The sequence below is a fragment of the Toxorhynchites rutilus genome, chromosome 3 (assembly GCF_029784135.1).
Source record: "Toxorhynchites rutilus septentrionalis strain SRP chromosome 3, ASM2978413v1, whole genome shotgun sequence".
In the NCBI taxonomy this organism is placed as follows: Eukaryota; Metazoa; Arthropoda; class Insecta; order Diptera; family Culicidae; genus Toxorhynchites; species Toxorhynchites rutilus.
Genome location: NC_073746.1, coordinates 166,628,435 through 166,648,294, shown reverse-complemented (window position 1 = coordinate 166,648,294; position 19,860 = coordinate 166,628,435). Strand labels below are relative to the sequence as shown.

The following is a 19,860-nucleotide window of genomic DNA, read 5'->3' as shown; positions in this document are numbered from 1 at the left end:
TGTTGTTACTTGCCGTGATGTCATGGACATCAAGGAATCCGAACTGGTTACAGAGCTTTCCGATCAAGGTGTGATCGATGTCAAGCGCATAACCAGGAAGGAGAATAATATTGTTGTGCCAACTGCCACTCTCATTTTAACTATTCGTGGAACTGTTGTTCCAGACTTTATTAATTTCGGATTTATTCGGGCTGGGACTAGAAATTTCTATCCCAACCCAATGCAATGCTTTAAATGCTACAAATTTGGGCATACAAGCAAACGATGCAAACGCGATAACCCGCTTTGCAGAAATTGCGGTCAAGAACATCCAGAACAAAAGGATGGAACTAAAACCTGCAACGCTTCAGCATTTTGCGTGAATTGCCAAGGGGACCATTCCTCTTCGAACAGGAAATGCCCTGTATGGCAATGCGAAAATAATATTACCAAAATCCGAGTCGACTATGGTATCTCCTATAAAGAGGCAAAGGACAAATACAATGGGCAAATTAATGGACCAACATATGCAAGTGTCTTGCAAGACAAACTCTCCAACTTGCAAAAATCAGTAACCAGCTGCAACTGTAAATGCAACTGCGCTGCAACTGCCTCGGCCGTTTCGGCCTCTTCCAGCCGCGAAAGCACCCCTTCAATTGATACTACACTCGACACTACCATGACAGATTCGACAACTGATAGTTCAACAGCTGAATCTGAGAGCGAATCAGTCATCTCCATGGATACTTCCGATGTTCCAAACAAAAATAAAAATAAAAGAAAAATTGCGAAAGGCTCATCTTCAGATTCAGATCAAAAATCCGAAGATGAAACCCTAACTAATAAAGACAAGAAAAGAACAAGAAATGAACAAAAACAGACACCAACAACAAATAACAATACAACCCCAACAGAAAACAACAACAACACTCATCAAACAAAAAACAACAATAACAACAACAGCAACGCACATTCAACAAAAAACAACACAAACACAACAAACACTCCAAAGACTTCTACACCAAACAAAAACAACACCAATACCTCAAAGAAAGCTTCTCTTTCCAAGGGTAAAGGACCATCGAACTAATTCTCTTTGAATAGTTCAAACATACACACAATCAAGCCTTAGGAATTAGAGTTAAAAACACCAACACATTCACTCCAATACAGAAATTCGGGATACAATGGAACATCAGAAGTATCCGACAAAATATTTTAGAACTAAAAATTCTTATTTTGAGCTCTAATCCCACAGTCATAGCCCTTCAAGAAACTATGACACCAAACAATTTCAACAAACACTTCATCCCAAAGTACATCACATACTTCAAAGAGGGTCCCAACCCCTCAAAGCACGGAGTTGCAATCGCAATCAAGGATGGCACTCCACATGATCTTCTTGCAATTACCACCGACCTTCAGGCAGTGGTAGTACGCATTAAACACCCCTTTCCAATCACTGTCGTCAGCATCTACATCACTAATAATTCTAATCCGGCCACTCTACGAGGCCAACTGGACCATCTATTCTCCCAACTTCCCGCCCCAATCATACTTATGGGTGATTTCAACGCCCACTCATACGCCTGGGGAGGCGCATACCTCGATCAAAAAGGATCTATAATCGAAGATTTTATCTCCGACCATTCCCTACTCCTTCTAAACAACGGCCAACACACCAGAATTCATCATACTGGTACTACTTCGGCCATTGATCTTACTATGGTATCACACAAACTCTCTTCAAAACTTTCATGGAACATTCACGATGATACCTGCGGAAGCGATCATTTTCCAATTCTCATCTCCTTCGGCCAATCTTCTCCAGAGTTTCCAACAAGGCCAAGATGGAAATTTGAATATGCTGACTGGGCTGGCTATCAATTTGATATTGAAAACCGCCTTTCCGCTAAACAAGACTGGACAGCCGAGGAATTCTCCAAAGTTGTCCTTGAGGTTGCAATGTTGCACATCCCTAGAACCAGTGGCATCCCTGGCAGGAAATGCGTCCCATGGTGGTCGCCTGAGGTGAAGGCAGCGATCAAAGGTCGACGTAAGGCCTTACGCAAACTCAGAAAGGCCCATCCGGATAACCCCCATAAGCCCACTCTGCTCACAGAGTTCCAAAGGGCTCGCAACGAAGCTCGAACTGCCATTAATTCAGCCAAACACAATAGTTGGGCTAAATTCGTCAGCGAAATTAACCCTAACACGTCGACAAAGGAGTTATGGAGTAAGATTGGTAGGCTTCATGGCAAGAAAAGAAGCAAAGAGTATAATCTTCTTATTAACGGTCAATACACCAATGACCGGAAAATCATCGCCGAGGCGTTCGGAGATTTCTTTGCATCTGCCTCCTCCAATCAAAATTACGACCAAACCTTTCAAACCCACAAAACGGAATGCGAAAAAATTCCCATCGATTTTCATACCGATGTGGAATTTGACTTCAACAAAAACCTCTCCCTCAAAGAGCTCGATTGGGTACTGAACAAAGTCAAACAAGGATCCACCGGACCCGATGACATCAGCTACCCGATGCTAAAGAAACTACCTCATCTCGGGAAAAAAGCACTTCTGAAGCTCCTCAACAAAGTCTGGGACAGTGGAACCCTCCCCAGTTGCTGGAAAGAGGGTTTAATGATCTGTATCCCGAAACCAGACATGAACAATCATCTTCTCGACAATTTCCGCCCCATCACTCTTCTAAGTTGTGTTGGGAAAGTCATGGAAAAAATAATAAATCGACGCTTAACGACCTTTCTCGAGTCAAATAAGCTGATTGATTCCAGACAATTCGCATTCCGCCCGGGAAAAGGTACAGAAGATTGCCTCGTAGCAATCGAAAAAATCCTAGACGACGCAACTGAAAAATTACAGAACATAGATATCGTTTCACTTGACCTATCCAAGGCCTTCGATCGGGCATGGAGATACCCAGTGCTGAAAAGCCTCTTCAACTGGGGGATTCGTAGGAGGTTAGGCCTCTTCATAAAAAGTTTCCTTGAAAACCGGTCTTTCAAAACCATCATCAACAACCATAGGTCTTCTTTAAAAATCCCTGAAAACGGTTTCCCCCAAGGCTCAGCACTTTCACCTACCCTTTTCAACATTGCTATGCAATCCATCTTCGAACTAATTCCCGATCACATAAAGATCATAGTCTATGCAGATGACATAACTCTTATCTCTACGAGCTGCTTCGGCTTAAATCAGAGAAAGAGGCTTCAAAAAACCTTAGACTCCATCCAAAACTGGGCTCTAAAAACAGGTTTTAAAATTTCCCCGGAGAAATCCAAGCACATGTACATTGGAAAACATCTCAGTAGGAGAACCTATCTTCAACTTAACAAAATCCCGATCCCCACAACGAGGACATTGAAAATACTAGGAGTTACTTTTGATAAGAAACTCAACTTCTTACCACATTCCCAAAAGACCAAAATAGCCACCAGAATGAAGCTAAACATCATCAAGGCTATTGCAGGCAACCTAGCCTCTGGTCACAGAAAAACACTGCTGAATATTGTGAACGTTTGGTTGGTCCCAAAAATCCTATACGGAATAGGCGCCTTCAGCCGCGGAGGGGACGGTGTGTTAAACACCATTCAACCAGTTTACAATAAAGCAGTCAGGATTGCAATCGGAGCTTTTCCCACTAGCCCCACTCTTGCCGTAATGGCTGAAAGTGGTCAACTTCCCTTCAAACACCTGGCGACAAAAGCCATCACAAATAAAGCCATCCGTCACCTGTCACTTCCCGACAGTGACCACAATGTCCCACTAATACGCAGGGCCAAAACATCATTCAACAACCTCACAAACAAAGACCTCCCCAATATTTGTGAACGGCCATCTGCTACGGGAAGAAATTGGAACGTCAAACCGCCGAACATTAACCTTGATCTTCTTAAGGCTGTCCGAGCGGGAGACCCTTCTCCAAAAATCAAAGCTTGCTTCAATAACCTCATTGCATCCAATTTTCAAATTAATCACCAGGTATATACAGATGGTTCAGTCAATGCCGATGGAGTTGGATGTGGAATTTTTGAGAGTAGATACATAGGTAGCTTTTCTCTTCCACCGCAATGCTCCATCTTCAGTGCGGAAGCTTTCGCTCTTTTAATAGCTACCCAAGAATGCACCCATGATTTCCTTCCTACCACAATATTTTCCGACTCAGCTAGCTGTCTCCATGATCTTCTAAGTGGAAACAGCAAACACCCATGGATAATACAAACAGAAGAGGCTGCTTCAGATAAAAACATCTCCTTCTGCTGGGTTCCTGGTCACTCAGGAATCCGCGGAAACACAGCCGCCGACATATTGGCCGGCAAGGGCAGCAAAATGGAACCCCCAGACATGCCCTGTCCTCCATCTGACATTGTCCGCTGGGTAAAACAGCAAGTCCGTGAAAGTTGGGACATAGACTGGATAAACAGCCGTCCCACTCATCTTCATCAAATCAAAAATTCCACTCTCCCTTGGGAGGACCGTCTCAATAGTAGGGAAAGGCAAGTCCTTACCCGTCTTCGAATTGGGCACACTAACTTCAGCCACTCACACTTGTTCTACAGAGCCGAAAAACCCCAATGTGCTTGCAACGTAGCACCCGTTTCCGTTAGCCATCTTCTATTAGAATGCCAACATACCAAAGATGCTCGAGCCCGACACAATATAGGTCAGAGTCTCCGAGATATCCTCAGTAGAGACGAGACCCAAGAAACCAATCTTATTGCGTTTCTGAAAGAAACCGACTTCTTTGGTAAAATCTAAATCGAAATACTAGGTACTTTTGAAATTGTTTATTTATTACAGTTCGCCACTTCACGGTCATGTATGCGTGTTCATGTGTGTATATACATGTATGTAACTACATACATATATATACACGCATCTATTAATACATATTCTCACATATATATTCCATTTATTACATTACTTAACTGATTTCCTAACTTTACAGCCACACTCACCAAGGAGGATAAATTCATTAAATAAACCTCTCCATTTTTCAGCTATACTATATACCATTAAATTCAAAACCACTATATTTTATTATCCATTCAAACTGTATTTCATTTCATTTCACCCCACCCCACACCCACTCCTCCCCTCTTTCCTTCCCATACCACTCCCACCCCCTCCCACTCCACTAATCCCACCCAAATCCTTTCCACTCCGTTCCTTCCTATCCTCCTGAGAAGGGCCTTTTTGTTTTTTGGCTTTGGAGCACGCCTTTCGCTGGGTCACTTGTGCTTCGTTACTGCTTTGGTCCTCGGATCAGTAAATTTTTACTTTTCTTTACAGCATATATTAAATATCTTATGAAGCATAGGATCCCTTCCTACCTTCTTCTTTAACCGAGAGTCGAGCGGACAGATCTGATGAGTGATTTTTTTGGTTTCCCTTTCGCCAGTCCCCTCTGGGCTGGTTTTATTGTGGCTCTTCACTGGGCTAGAGGCGAATAAACTGCAAAGTTTAAAGCCTATTAAAAACAGAAAGTGGGTTATATCTATGGTATAACCGCAATGGTGACGTAGGACTATCGTTGATTCAGTGATCCTTTGTTTGAAGTTGAATCTGAATCCATTCTGAATGAATGAATAAATGAATATTTGGGGGACTTCGAAAACGAGAGCGTTACGTTGGAGGTACAAGGTTTTATGCATCCAATATTGGATACGAAAATATGCTACTGATGGGGAAGAATAATCTTCAGAAGCTATCCTGTTAATTGCGATTAATTGAAAAATCACAAAACTAAATGTATTTGGTCATAGTGTTACATGGATAGAAAACATTCAAATAAACTCTTTCACATGAATGTATTTTTAAATTCCCAGAGGAACTGGCAGATTATTTTCCGGATCTTTCTCGATGCTGAATGGCATCCAAACGGAAAGAATTCCGCGCGTGTATGTGTGTGTGTGTAGCGGCTGCTTCGAGATCTTCCCGGGGAACCGTTTGTGGCATCACTCTCCTCCTAATGGATTCATGTCTGGCCTAAGGTGCACAAACAGGCTCTTGGTGACACCGTTCATCCGCGCTTTCATGATAAACGAAGAGCTTCACCACAACAGCGACAACCTGCTCCAATCGCTGTTCAATTAGAACTGAGTGGATTTCCGAGCGACGCTCGCTTATATACCGATTGGTGATTTCAATAGCCTGTTTTGAAAGCAATTTTAAGCCTATTGAAACAAGTTTTGAGTCAAAAAGTAACAAGTATAGAACGCGTAGACATTTTATCTTTCGAATGAAGTGTTTATCATACCATTTCGTTCAGTTGTTTAGGAGCTATTAACGCTCAAAATCTCGGTCTCCGGCGTAACGCTTTCGTTTTCGAAACTTTGATTTTACACCCGGTATAGAAATGAAAGACGTAGTCCTACGTCAAAACAAAGAAAGAAAGAAAGTTGCAGCGAGTGGTGAGTGGCAACCGCAATCGCAAAACAGCAGCAGGTAGCAGAAGGAAGGAAGGTATTGTATTATAGAGACTTTAAACTTTTGCAGTTCATTCGTCTCTAGCCTTGAGAAAGGCCCTTTGAAAACTCTACTCTATTCTACTCCAGCGCTACCACCTCCGCCCTTTTGCCTTGAGAAAGGCACTCGATCCCTCGCCGTCCAGCCCGTCCAGCAACGATGTTGTCCAGTCGGTGTCCACACAAAGAATGAGATAGCAGAAGAAAAAAGTTTGTTCTTTATACAAACTGCTTTGGTGGCAAATCCAGAACAAGGCGGCATCGAGGGCGTTCGAAATGGTTTTTCTTCAAAACCACGAGTACTAAGTTTTCTAAATTGGAACCATTCCATAAAACAAGGCGCTTTTCAGGGCTATTAAACCTTCCAAAAAAGAGTTTAGGAAATACAGTTCAATGCTTTCTAAAACAAATGGTCGTGATGGACGTACATGGGGATCAAAGACAATGTAAAGATGTATTCCATGTACGGGGCTAGGTGGTGAGCCTTCATAAAAAAACGCAAAAACACAACGCCAAAGGTTCTTTTCAGAACCACCAACATGTTCATAAAGAGTAAACAGTAAACTAATCCATTTTTCAGGTAGATAGGTAGGTATTCACGTAGGAGAAGAAAATAAAACAATATATTTAAAATATATATTTAACAAAAGCTGTCCCCTTTGTATAGTCCTACGTCACTACGGTTATGTCCCCGACATTACCCACCCGTCTTTTTTTCGAATCACAATTTCTCGTGTCATTGTGCAATCGCTTACAACGCTTGCGAGTTGAATTTATACACATGCTCTGTAGCTGGCGTTTTATCAGAATTGATGACAATATCGTTATTGTCAGTTTGTAAACCGAGCAAATGTGATTTGAATAATTTCAATAAATCATTGTGCTCATTCAAATAGGCTTCCTGCTCTCCGACGATGCGCCTGGCCCTAGACGAATTGAGGATACTTGCGCATGTGTGGATGAAAATTCTATGAAGCGGATGTTTAACATTGTAAATAAATTCGTTCTGTTTGAAAAAACGAGCGACGGTCAAAGTTTTGAATGTTTCTTATAGGAACATACTCAAATCGCAATAAAAAATAACGGATGGAGGTTAAAATTTAAGAAAAAAAATATTGAGATTTTTTTGCATAGGACCACCTTTATCGGTATATGGTAATCGGTATCCTAGCGGTATCGTATATATATAGATTACGACTTATTCTCATGCCTACCAAGTTTTTTGTGCATAATTTCGTCAAAATCGGTTGAGCAGTTTCGGAGTAGTTTGACCACAAACACCGTGACACGAGATTTTTGTATATACAGCCATACCATGTCAAATCGATAGAGTGGTTCTCGGATTTTCGTGAAAAATCGTAGTTTTCTTCCTTTTTGCAAATTATGGGACTCGTATTTTTTCCTTTTTTCCATTAGGCTGCCCATTTCCAATTTAGGGTGGTCCTAAAAATCCAAATTTTCCACTTTTTTTCAAAAATGACTTTTGTTTCTAAATGCATAACTTTTGAGCTACTTAACCAATACAAATGGTCAACATATAAAGTTAAAGACAATCAGCTAGTCTATTCCGGAAAAATATTAAACAAGATGTTTTTTTTAAATTATTGATTGTATTTGTTTTTGCAGGCTTTGGACTAGAGAGAGCTATTTTTTCTTCTTGAAAGCAGAGGTTTTCTACACACCATGTACAAGTCGGTGTTTTTTGGTTCTTTTTTAGTTTCTGAGTTATGATTTTTCAAAGTTAACCGGTCGTCCGAAAAATAATTTATCCTCTTTTATCTAAAAAACACTTTTTTCCAAAAATTCATAACTTATGAACTATTGAGCCGATTTAAATTATCGACATATTAAATTGGAGCCAATAAGCTAGTATAGCTAGATAGAAAATAAAGTAAGTAAAACAAACTTTTTAAGTTAAACGGTTTAGTCGCGATAAAACATATTATATTATCTGTTTCATGAGAATATTTCTCTACAATAAAACCATTGTACTGTATTCTATCAGTCAAATAATTTCATTTGATACCGATATTGAGTGTATTGCAGAAAATACATAGTGTGTTCTCCAAGTCAAGTTCGTTTGTTTTATACACATATCTCAATCAACCTTTTTTTTGAGATGATATGAAATCAGCTATTTTGTAGGGGCGGCCAAATTGGATTTTTAAAGATAAGCAGTTTTAAAATGACAGCAGAGATAAAGGTGTTCTATAAATTCGGTCAGTTCCTATTCGTCAAATTTCTATTAATGTGGGACAACCCTACAGACATACAAACAGTTCAAGCTAAATAAAACCGTTTAATAAAGTCATTTGTTATTTAGTGATTGCGGCCATCTTGGATTTTGAATTTTTAATGATCTACTGTGATCTACTATTTAATCCCTTTCATTTGATACCCATATTAATCGGGTTTTGAGAAAATATGCAGTCCGCCATTGGGTAGTGGCAGCCATCTTGGATTTGCATTTTGTTCATAAATAACCGTACTCTACTAGTCAAACCCTTTCATTTGATACCCATATTGATGGGGTTTTGGAAAACCCATATCGATGAGGTTTTGAGAAAATATGTGATCCGCCATTTTATAGCGGCCGCCATCTTGGATTTTCAAGATCATGAAATACGCAGTTTTATAATGACTACAAAGATCAAGGTGTGTTCCAAATTTCAGATCAATCGGTCGACAGAAAGGGGGTCAAATTTCTATTAATGTGGGTCAGCGCTACAGACAAACATGTTACAAACATACAAACAGATTACAGGGCAAGCTAAATAAAACCGTTTAAAAATATCACACTTGCGGAAAGATTGGATTCTAGAGGCATATTAAATGAAGACTGGAAACTTGTTAATTTTGCAAAATAAGAACTCAAAAACGAAAAAAAAACACCTCTCTCATTTTTTTTATATATTTTGTAGAAAACCTCAGGTTTCAAGAAAAAAATATAAAAAAAAACTTCAACCGAGAAAACTATGAAAAATTAGCACAATCAATGACTACAAAAACCGAAACCAAAAATTTCTCGCAAATATTTTTAAGGTTAACTTACTCATTAGCTTCAATTTGATATGGCGATCATCTGAATCGGTGCCGTACTTCGAAAGTTATTTGATGATGGAACGTTAGTTTTGTGATGGAAAAAAGAGGGAAAATCTGTTTTTTCAAACCATCGGTTAACTTTGAAAAATCATAACTCGAAAACGAAAAAAACGTCTTTTTTTTGGATATATTATATATAAGAATCTCAGATTTCAAGAAAAATATAGCACCCTTGGACTAGAGGGTGCCATATAAACAATAAAAAACAAATACAATCAATAATAACAAAAACAAAATGTATTTTCTGCAGATATAACATTTTCGCAAAAAAGACTAGCTAGTTGACATTAATTTGATATGTCGATCATCTGAATCGGTTCAATGATTCAAAAGTCATGAATTTGAAAAAGATCCATTTTTGGAAAAAAAGGAAGACTTGATTTTTTGGACCACCCTAAAATGGAAATGGGCACTCTAATGAAAAAATGAAAAAAATGTGGGCCTGATTTTAAGGAACAAAACTACTACTTTTCACGAAAATCTGAGAGCCACTTTATCGGTGTGGCATGGAATGGCTGTGCTGTCAAATGTCTAGCTCAGGGTTGCCAACTGTAATTCCAAAAAATCAGGAAAAATAAAAATAAAGGTCGAGAAGAAATCAGGATAGCTCATATTGGGTTGTTCGGTTTGTGCCGAATTTGGAGAAAACAATAGTATCATTTTTATTGGCAGATCTTCATTCAAACAACTTTATTCTACATTATACATTCTAGATTCTGCATTATTATTATTTTGTTCTACAATGCTTTGTCATCTTTAACGCAGTTCATCAACTCTATCCTCCCAGAATATATTTGTTCTCTCGTCGAAAACAGTTCTAGACATTTTATGCTGGCTATAGAGTTGAATTTTTTTAGAGAATTTTCAGGGATCTTTTAATCGTTTAAAGAAATTTACGCAAAACCTACAGTTTCACTACAGTGAATTTCAGTGAAATCATTTCTTTTAATCCATCGTGCATACTTTGGAACGAATCTTTATTCATCAAATGAGGAATTCACAGCAGTGGGCAATGAATTGTGGAATACTTTTCAAAATTTGAGGATTTTGGTTCGATTATATTTATTATATTTACTATATTTACCACTATCTCAATTTATTTTTTAAAGATTTTTAAAATAGCGACTTTTGCTGAAAAAACAGCCAATTTTTTATTCGGCAATTTTCGAGTTTCCAAAAAACGGCTAGGTAACAATTTACATAAATCATTTTTACATGCTAATTATATACCAGATGCCAGGTCTACTCTGAGGAAAAGACCAGAGAGAGAGAGAGCGAGTTTTAGAGAGAGAGAGAGCGTCCACGCGAGCTAATACAGGTCGAACTCGATTATCCGGGATTCGATTATCCGGAATTTTAGACTCGATTATCCGGAGTACTTTATTTTTGATTTTCGGAAATTTTGAATAATTTGTATAATAATTCCATATTGCACAGCTAACGTTGGTATCAAATGAAAGGGCTTGACTAATAGAATGCAGTTATTTATGAAAAATGCAAATCCAAAATGGCGGCCACTACAAAATGGCGGATTACATATTTTCTCAGAACCCCATTGATATGGGCATCAAACAAAAGGGCTTGACTAGTAGAACACAGTTATTTAGGAAAAAATACAAACCCAAAATCGCCACCACCTTAAGATGGCGCCATATGTATGTCTTCACAACCCCATCAATATGGGTATCAAATGAAAGGGCTTGACTAGTAGAATACAGTTATTTATGAAAAATCAAAATCCAAGATGGCGGCCACTACAAAATGGCGGATTACATATTTTCTCAGAACCCCATCAATATGGGTATCCTTTGGAAAAAAATATATGGCGCCATTTTGTGGTGGCAGCCGATTTGGATTTTCATATTTCATAAATAAATGTGTTCTACTAGTCAAGCCCTTTCATTTGATACCCACATTGAAGCGGTTCTGAGAAAATATGTAATCCGCCATTTTGTAGCGGTCGCCATCTTGGATTTTCAAAAGCATGGAATACGCAGTTTTATAATGACACCAGATGTAAAGATGTGTTCCAAATTTCAAATCGGCTAAAAAAACAACTAAACGGATCGATATGAAACGTTCACAGATGTTTCGGGAATATACTAAGCTTAAAATTTACCTACAAACATTAGAGCAGTATGTTCTATATTTGCAGTATTACAGCAAAATTTGCAAAGAAGTATAAAAATCCCGGTTCGGACACTTTTTTGAAATCGATGCAAACAATTTAAATGTGCACCCGTGGCCGAGTGGTTAGCGTCATAACTAACATGCCGGGTGTTCGGGTTCGATTCCCGTTCTGGTCGGGGGAATTTTTCGTCAAAGAAATTTCCTCCGACTTGCACTGTGATCACGCGTATTCTAGAGCTTGCCACTCAGAATGCATTCAAGGCGTGTTATTTGGCATAGAAATCTTAACTAAGTACTAATAAAAATGACGCAAGTAATACTACGTTGAGACGGCGAAGTTCCTCTAGGAACGTTAGTGCCATTGAAGAAGAAGAAGAAGAAGAAGAAGCAAACAATTTAAATACATTTTGACGTGGGACTACGTCTAAGTGGAGTATATGGGGGTGAAATGAAAACCTAAACACAGAACATGCAGGAAAAAATGCAAGATTTCGAATGCTTGTAACTCGAACATTTCTTAATAGTTCGGAAAGATGCTTGCATCAATTGGTAGGAAATATTTCTACGCATCTATCACAATGAATAAAATGTTATTTTTCATGAAACAAACAATTGAATAACTGTGAAATGTCAAGCGTTATCTAAACGCCCTAACTGCCTCGTTTTGATTGGCCCGATTTACAATTTCCCCAACACAGACGTCAAAACCAAGCAGCCTGGAGAAATCGGCATTGCAAAAACATGCAAGCAGTGGGTATTTTTGTTCTCACCGAAATATGTTCCCTAACACAGACTTCAAAATCAATGTACCTGGGAGAATCCGCTTTGCGAATACATGCAAGTTGGGGGTATTTTTGTTCACAAGGAAATGTGTTTACCTAACACGGACATCAAAACCTAACACGGACATCAAGGGACCAGGCATGTCTGGGGGAGTCCACTTTGCAAATACATTCAAGTTGGGGGTATTTTTGTTCCCACCGGACTTCAAAAGCAATGTACTTGAGGAGATTCGCATTGCAAATAAATGTAAGTTAGGAAATTTTTGTTCACAACGAAATGTATTCACCTAACACGGAGTTCAAAACCAAGGTACCTGGGGAAATTCGCTCTGCAAGTACAAGTAGGGAAGATGGAGGTACGATGGACATGTTAAGAAAAATTCAGTTGTATCTTTGAAAACTCATGTTTTCCAAAACTTAAAAACAGTTTCTTACAGTTCAATATACTGGTTTTCGAAATAATTCGCTAAATGTCTTATAAAAATGTGTTTTTCATGTTTTTTTTTACTGAAATTAAAACAAGCCGAAAAGTAAAACATTTTTATCGATGCGGGTATAATGAACATAGTGTGAGAGGAATATGGACACGTCAATAATATGCGATGCGTAGAAATTTATCGCTCGCGAGAGTAATAATTCCGCTCTCTCCCAGTGTTTGTGTGTCCAGTAACTGAAGTAGAACAAAAACAGAGAAAGCAATATAAAAAAGAGTTCAATATTCTTCCCATCATTTTCCATCATGCATCAACCACCTGTCCATCATACCCCCACTGTCCGTCTTACCCGCGGTTCCCCTACTTCTTTATTCACTTTTCTCTGCGCAGACCAAAATATGTTCTCTAACACGTAATACTGAACTGAGGAGCCTGGGAAAATCGTCATTTCAGATACTAGAGGCGAATGAACTTACAAGATTAAAGTATAGTATTCAAAGTGAAAGTTGAAATTGTTGATCCATTTTGATTCATGCCAGGAGTATTTCTGTACTTCAAATTTACTCGTAGCGAAAAACATAATCTAAAGGGTGTGTCACATCAAATTGCATCACGGAAAAAACGCTGTAGAAATTCGCCCAGTAGACCGATCCTTTTGAAAATTTTAGACAGTAAAATAAAAACTATTAAACAACTTTTGGCATTTTCTTTTTATTCATACTTCGAGCCCAAGCCCGTATGCTCGCACCTTCCTCTTTACCCCGTCCATAAGGTTCTGTACAACGTCAGGTTGTAGTTTTTTTTTAACAGAAATCCATTTTCTCTTGAGGTTCGCCTCCAATTTGACAACTTTTGGGTTCTTCCGGAGGGCCTGCTTCATAATCGCCCAATATTTATCTATTGGGCGAAGCTCCGGCGCGTTGGGCGGGTTCATTTCCTTTGGCACGAAGGTGACCCCGTTGGCGTCGTACCACTCCAACACGTCCTTTGAATAGTGGCACGAAGCGAGATCCGGCCAGAAGATGGTCGGGCCCTCGTGCTGCTTCAATAGTGGTAATAAGCGCTTCTGTAGGCACTCCTTAAGGTAAACCTGCCCGTTTACCGTGCCGGTCATCACGAAGGGGGCGCTCCGCTTTCCGCAAGAGCAGATCGCTTGCCACACCATGTACTTTTTGGCAAACTTGGATAGTTTCTGCTTGCGAATCTCCTCTGGAACGCTGAATTTGTCCTCTGCGGAGAAGAACAACAGGCCCGGCAGCTGACGAAAGTCCGCTTTGACGTAGGTTTCTTCGTCCATTACCAGGCAATGCGGCTTCGTCAGCATTTCGGTGTACAGCTTACGGACTCGCGTCTTCCCCATCATGTTTTGCCTTTCGTCGCGGTTAGGAGCCTTCTGAACCTTGTATGTACGCAGGCCCTCCCGCTGCTTGGTCCGCTGGACGAATGAACTTGACAAATTCAGCTTATTGGCGACATCCCGGACCGAACTTCTCGGATCACGTCTAAACTGCTTAACTACGCGCTTGTGATCTTCTTCACTGACGGAGCATCCATTTTTGCCGTTCTTCACCTTCCGGTCGATGGTTAGGTTCTCGAAGTATCGTTTTAGTACTCTGCTGACCGTGGATTGGATGATTCCCAGCATCTTACCGATGTCCCGATGTGACAACTCCGGATTCTCGAAATGAGTGCACAGGATTAATTCACGACGCTCTTTTTCGTTCGACGACATTTTTCCAAATTTACGAAAAATTGACAGTGAAGCATGGCCAACGTGATCTATACACTCTTATCTGATTATAAGCGAAAGCTGAAGATATAATTCCTAAAAATTAAATTTCTACAGCGTTTTTTCCGTGATGCAATTTGATGTGACACACCCTTTATTACAAAGCATGATTTGGTGTTAAATGGTTTTTTTTCGAATTCTTTACTTACAAAGCAAATATGTTGAATTCGAAATTGTTTCATTCAATCAATAATCTCAATACATCTTAGACTCTACAGCTCTTAGATATAACCCACCCATTTTTTTTATCAGAGTAACAAATTATCCTTCTGGAATTATTATTGGAGTTTTCAAAACTGCCTTTCGATTTGCGGTGCAATGAGTATTTATTGAATCATTCATCATCAAAAACGAAGCGGTTTTTCATACAAACTGCAATATTCTTGTATGGAAAGATCTTACGGGAACATTTCAGGAACCAAACGAAAGTTGATAAGGTTATTTGGATTTGCTGTAGAGTTAGCAAAAATTGTGTTAGTCCACAAAATCTTTGAAAAACTGAAAAAATCGATTTTCCACCACACCAACACATATTCAGATAGAAATATGTACGTAAAATATTCTAGTATCTGAAAGTTGCAGCTTCAAAATGATGCGTTTATTTTTTTCACGGAGTTACAGCATTTCAAAAATCACTCAAAATTTCCGACTTCGCACTCTGTCCCTCTAGTTTTTTGTCGAGTGTATATAAAAAAATCATGAAACACCAACTTTTGTTTAACAGTGCATATTTTCTCCATATAGTGACCTAGAATATTGCGGAAGACACCAAATCAATTGGATCAACCGTTTCTGAGTTATATTGTTCTGAAAATTTTCAAGCAATTTTTGTTTAGGCCCTTCTCAGGCTAGAGTAGTCAAGTCAAAATGGTCAGTCAAAATGTCAAAATGTCAAAATGGAAAACCGATGATGCAAATTGTCATTTTTGGTCATAAAAAATCGGTCTGCAAATTACAAAATACAAAAAAAAACGACCTTCGAATTCAAATGAAATCGCTCTAGTCTTAAATTTGTTTTCAATTCTTTGCAGCGTGACTGTTGTTTCTCACCTTTAGAGCATTGTGTATAACCTTTTTCAGATTTTTCAAGTTGCAGCCCTACAGAGAAACCGGATTGACCAACATGGTATGTACCGAACAAAGAAGCCATAATACAATACTTTAAAAAAAGGAGTTATCGAGCAACAGAGCACCCAATAAGCTCTAAAATAACCAGCTTCTTTCGAAGATCATTTCTACCCCACAGCGATGTACGAATCACGACTCGAAAAGCAATCAACAGATGAGTTAATATGCACTTGCCGACCGCATCTCTTCATCGCGTTTTAACTGGTGCTGGGCGCTGTTGGAAAAGATGACCCCAGCAATGCAGATGCAGCTTGTGTACTTCATCTCCTCCGCAAAAGTTTCACCCGTTTTTGTGTGGTGTCCAAAACGGCCCCAAGCACACATACAACACGTGATATCGCCGCTCTTATCCCGCTTCGAAGGGACACTCTGAAAAGTCAGACCCAAAGCAAACGATGAGATAATTGACTTTCCACAGGCCGAAAAAGGGACACGAATTACCAGTTATTCCAACGAGGCGAAACGGTTCGATGACCTTTTTCGGTCAAGCCGGTTGAGAAGCTGTACAACATGTTGAGTTTTCCTACCTTCAAGAATGTGTGTCTCTTGTCCTCCACCACAGGTCACAGGAGGAGTACTGGGGTGTTGAGGATGAGGTGACGGTGGTATCACGAAACGAGCGAATTCAAGCGATTCGCTGAAGTGATGCCATCGGAGATCTGCAAGTGAAATGAGAAATGAGAAGCATATGATTATTGAATAGCCGCAAATGATAATTATGCACTGCGTTTGGTTCAAAAAGGCATCATAGTTTGTTACAAACTCCCACGGAATCGGGTGCAATCTCGATGAAATCGCTTCTCGCGGATGAACAAGATGATGATGATGATGATGATGGTGCTAATAATGTATGCAAAACGTGTCTTTCCGACTCCCATTTTGGCCGTCTATATCATGCTAAAAGACTCTCATCTATGTACGAATATATGATTCGATCTGAGGATACACGATTTGTTCCCTGCGGTTGTATGTAAAACACGTTTTCCCCTCACCAATTTCCTCATGTATAATGTATAACTAGATAAATTGAATCGATTTAGGATGTGTATTGGCAGAATGAATGGGAATGCCTCGAGATAATCTTTAGATAACAAATGAAGATAAAGTAAATGTTTGCCTTCAAATTGACATCAGGAATAATGTTATGATTTTGCATAGATTACGCAAATTGTTCGATTTCATGAATTTGGGGAAATGATTTTCAGCTTGTGACTTAAGGAATGCATTTGGTATAATTTTTGTACTCTCATGGTTCGTATAGAAATAGGGATTCCCTGGGGAAAATTATATGAGTGATTTCATTTGAATTCTAAGAATAATTTTTTTTTGTATTTTTTCATTTGGCTCAAATTTTATAGACATACTAACTGACCCGGCAAACTTCGTCCCGCCCAAAATTTTTTTTTGTATTCAGTACCTTCAAACATTCACGTTTTTTTACTATGAGCAAGTTCATGGGTCCAATCTTCTATTCGTCCCCGTTGAATTTACTTTTTACTATAAAATTCTTAGTATTTCTAACAAAACTCATCATTATAATATCAGATTATTTTCAGACATAATTCTCGTTCAAGATCTTTCAACCACTTGCAAATAACATGTTTCTTCGTTACATGGAATAAATGTTTTATACAGAAAATATGATAGAATAAAGACATCCCGAAATCGAACAATTCCTTCCTCGAGTTTTGCTCTTATCAACACATCCGGCGATCCTTTGTTTTGGGTATAGATAGAAGAAGGTATAGGAGTGCGTTTCATTACATTAACATCCATTTCCAGTTTCGAACAAAGATCAATTTCGCTAGCGTAGATATCAAATGGACTAACAGCACTTGTCACTATGTAATTGTAGAACATATGGGAATTTAATTTTTCGAATTTTCTCTTTTTCCTTCAGAGTTTTCCGAAAATTTTCAATTGTCATGTTTGGTTGGAATATTTTTGGTGAAATATGTGTAATATTTTTATGGGACCCTTCTCCATTCCAGAGGAGGGCGGGGTGTCATACCATTATAGAAACATTTCTCATACCCAGAAACCCTCACATCCCAAATTGTGCTTGATTAGTTTTCGAGTTATGCAGAAATTTGTGTTTCATTTGTATGACAGCCCACCCTTAGAGAGCGGGAGGAGTGTCTAATCATCATAGAAATATTAATTGCACCCTAAAACCTCCACATGCGAAATTTGGTTCGTTTGCTTGATTAATTCTCGAGTAATTCAGAAATTTGTATTTCATTTGTATGGCAGAACAGAATTTTTAAAAAGGGCCTGAACAAAAACTGCTTGACAATTTCCCAAGAAATTTTACTCAGAAACGGTTGGATCGATTATACTTAGGGTTATATTGTGAAAGTATGCGCTGTTAATAAAAGGTTTTATTTTTATTTAATTTCGAAAATGGCACTTAAATTTTTTTTTTCTCAAAAATGGTGTTATCTTATAAGTTGCAGCGAATGATATTTTTGTGTTCCTTGAACAGAAATCGCTTTCAAACATTGTTCATTAAGCTGTTTCCTGCTATTTTTGTAGTAGGAAAAGAAAATTTGGGCTGGTTGCTCCTCCTTTCACTTTTGAGCCCAATCGAATAGTCCTTTTGCAATTTTGATGGGTTGATCACGTTCTTTAGTTTGACTAGTCCTTGTAGCCATGCGTTTTACAAACTGTAGTTCAAACAGACACTTTTTTTTGGTAGTATCTCAATTATTTTTCAACCAATTTGTACGCGGTTTTTTTTCTACAAAATGAAGGTTTATTACTGTAGAAAAAGTACAAAGTGAAAAATCTGACCAAGTTCATCTAATGATAAAACTGGTGGTCTCTTAACAGTTCCGTGTTAACTTTTCGGCTTGCAGATGACCAGATTTTCTTAAACTCATTGATTGACTATGATTCTCTATCATCCCTTCAGAATACTACTAGATAATTGCACAGTAACGTTCAATCGGACGTAGTTCTGGGCAATTTTGAGGATTTTTAGCTTTTTCGAGAAATTTGATCTAGATTTTTATCAACAGTTTAAGTGTGGTTTTTCTTTTGTTTGATATTTTGGACAGTTCCGACGATAACCTTGAGTTTTTTTTAGCAATTTTCTGTACAGAGTCAGAATTATCGGACAGCAAAAGCTTCACATATTTCTTCTCGATTTGTGGATTCCAAGTACCTCTTCTGGTTCTGGATCTTGGCAAATCTTCAAGAGTATGGTGTCTGATTATGATTATTATCTTAAAAACTTCCTGATTATCATGTACACAGCACATTTGACACATTTTTCACAAGTTCTTCAATATTTCTACAGGATAGTCCCTCGAATCGATACCGATACGAAATCCAAAACGCCATCTCAATGTCAACAAAATCAACTACACGATGAATGATGATTCATCAAGTTTGAGTTGAACGTTATTGACGAATTTACGTTGGATTTACAACCAGATGGCGCAGCGAGTAAAATGAGGATGTTTTGTTTTTTTGTTATGAAATTCGTTCAAATTTTCTAGAAGAATCAGAATTTATCTTCAAATTTCCCGGTTTCATGTATTCTTTCCACGCTGAAAAGGTTAGAAAATCATAATTTTACAATGTGCTATGTATATTACGAGGAATGGCTTGTTATAAGTATTGTAACTTTTATTTTTTTTTCAACTAAGTAAACGATGAATAGGGAGTTTTGTGCTAAAAATACTGCAAATCCTTCTCGTATCGGCCCCTACATAATCAATGATATTAGCCAATTTGATATGATATCGATTTCATCGCAATTATCCATAGTATCAATAACTTAAAATTTTCCAAGATTATCTATGACTTTGGTCAAATCGCGTGTTGAAACCATCGTAAATATACAAAACTCCAACTTTCTTAGCATATACTGACGACATTCAATGGCTGAAATGAATCTAAATTGGAATAAAATGAATAATCACCTCCGAATCTTGCTTTTCAGTGCGTAAAATAAACAAACACCCTCACTTTTGTGGTTCTGAGCTCTAATGTAGATGTCGCATGAGCTGATTCAGCTTTGC

At 38.5% G+C, this 19,860-nt stretch overlaps 1 protein-coding gene across 3 annotated transcripts in view; it reads right to left on the bottom strand.

The window, feature by feature from the left end:
- LOC129779502 (uncharacterized) overlaps positions 1–19,860 on the bottom strand; it is a 247,500-nt gene that overhangs the window by 138,136 nt on the left and 89,504 nt on the right. For 2 of the 3 annotated variants that reach the window (XR_008743682.1, XM_055787007.1), the window contains exon 3: positions 16,360–16,491. The exons of the other annotated variant lie outside the window; for it this stretch is intronic. The gene's annotated coding sequence lies outside the window, so the exon portion shown is untranslated. The remainder of the gene's footprint in view (positions 1–16,359; positions 16,492–19,860) is intronic. 3 annotated transcript variants of the gene reach the window in all.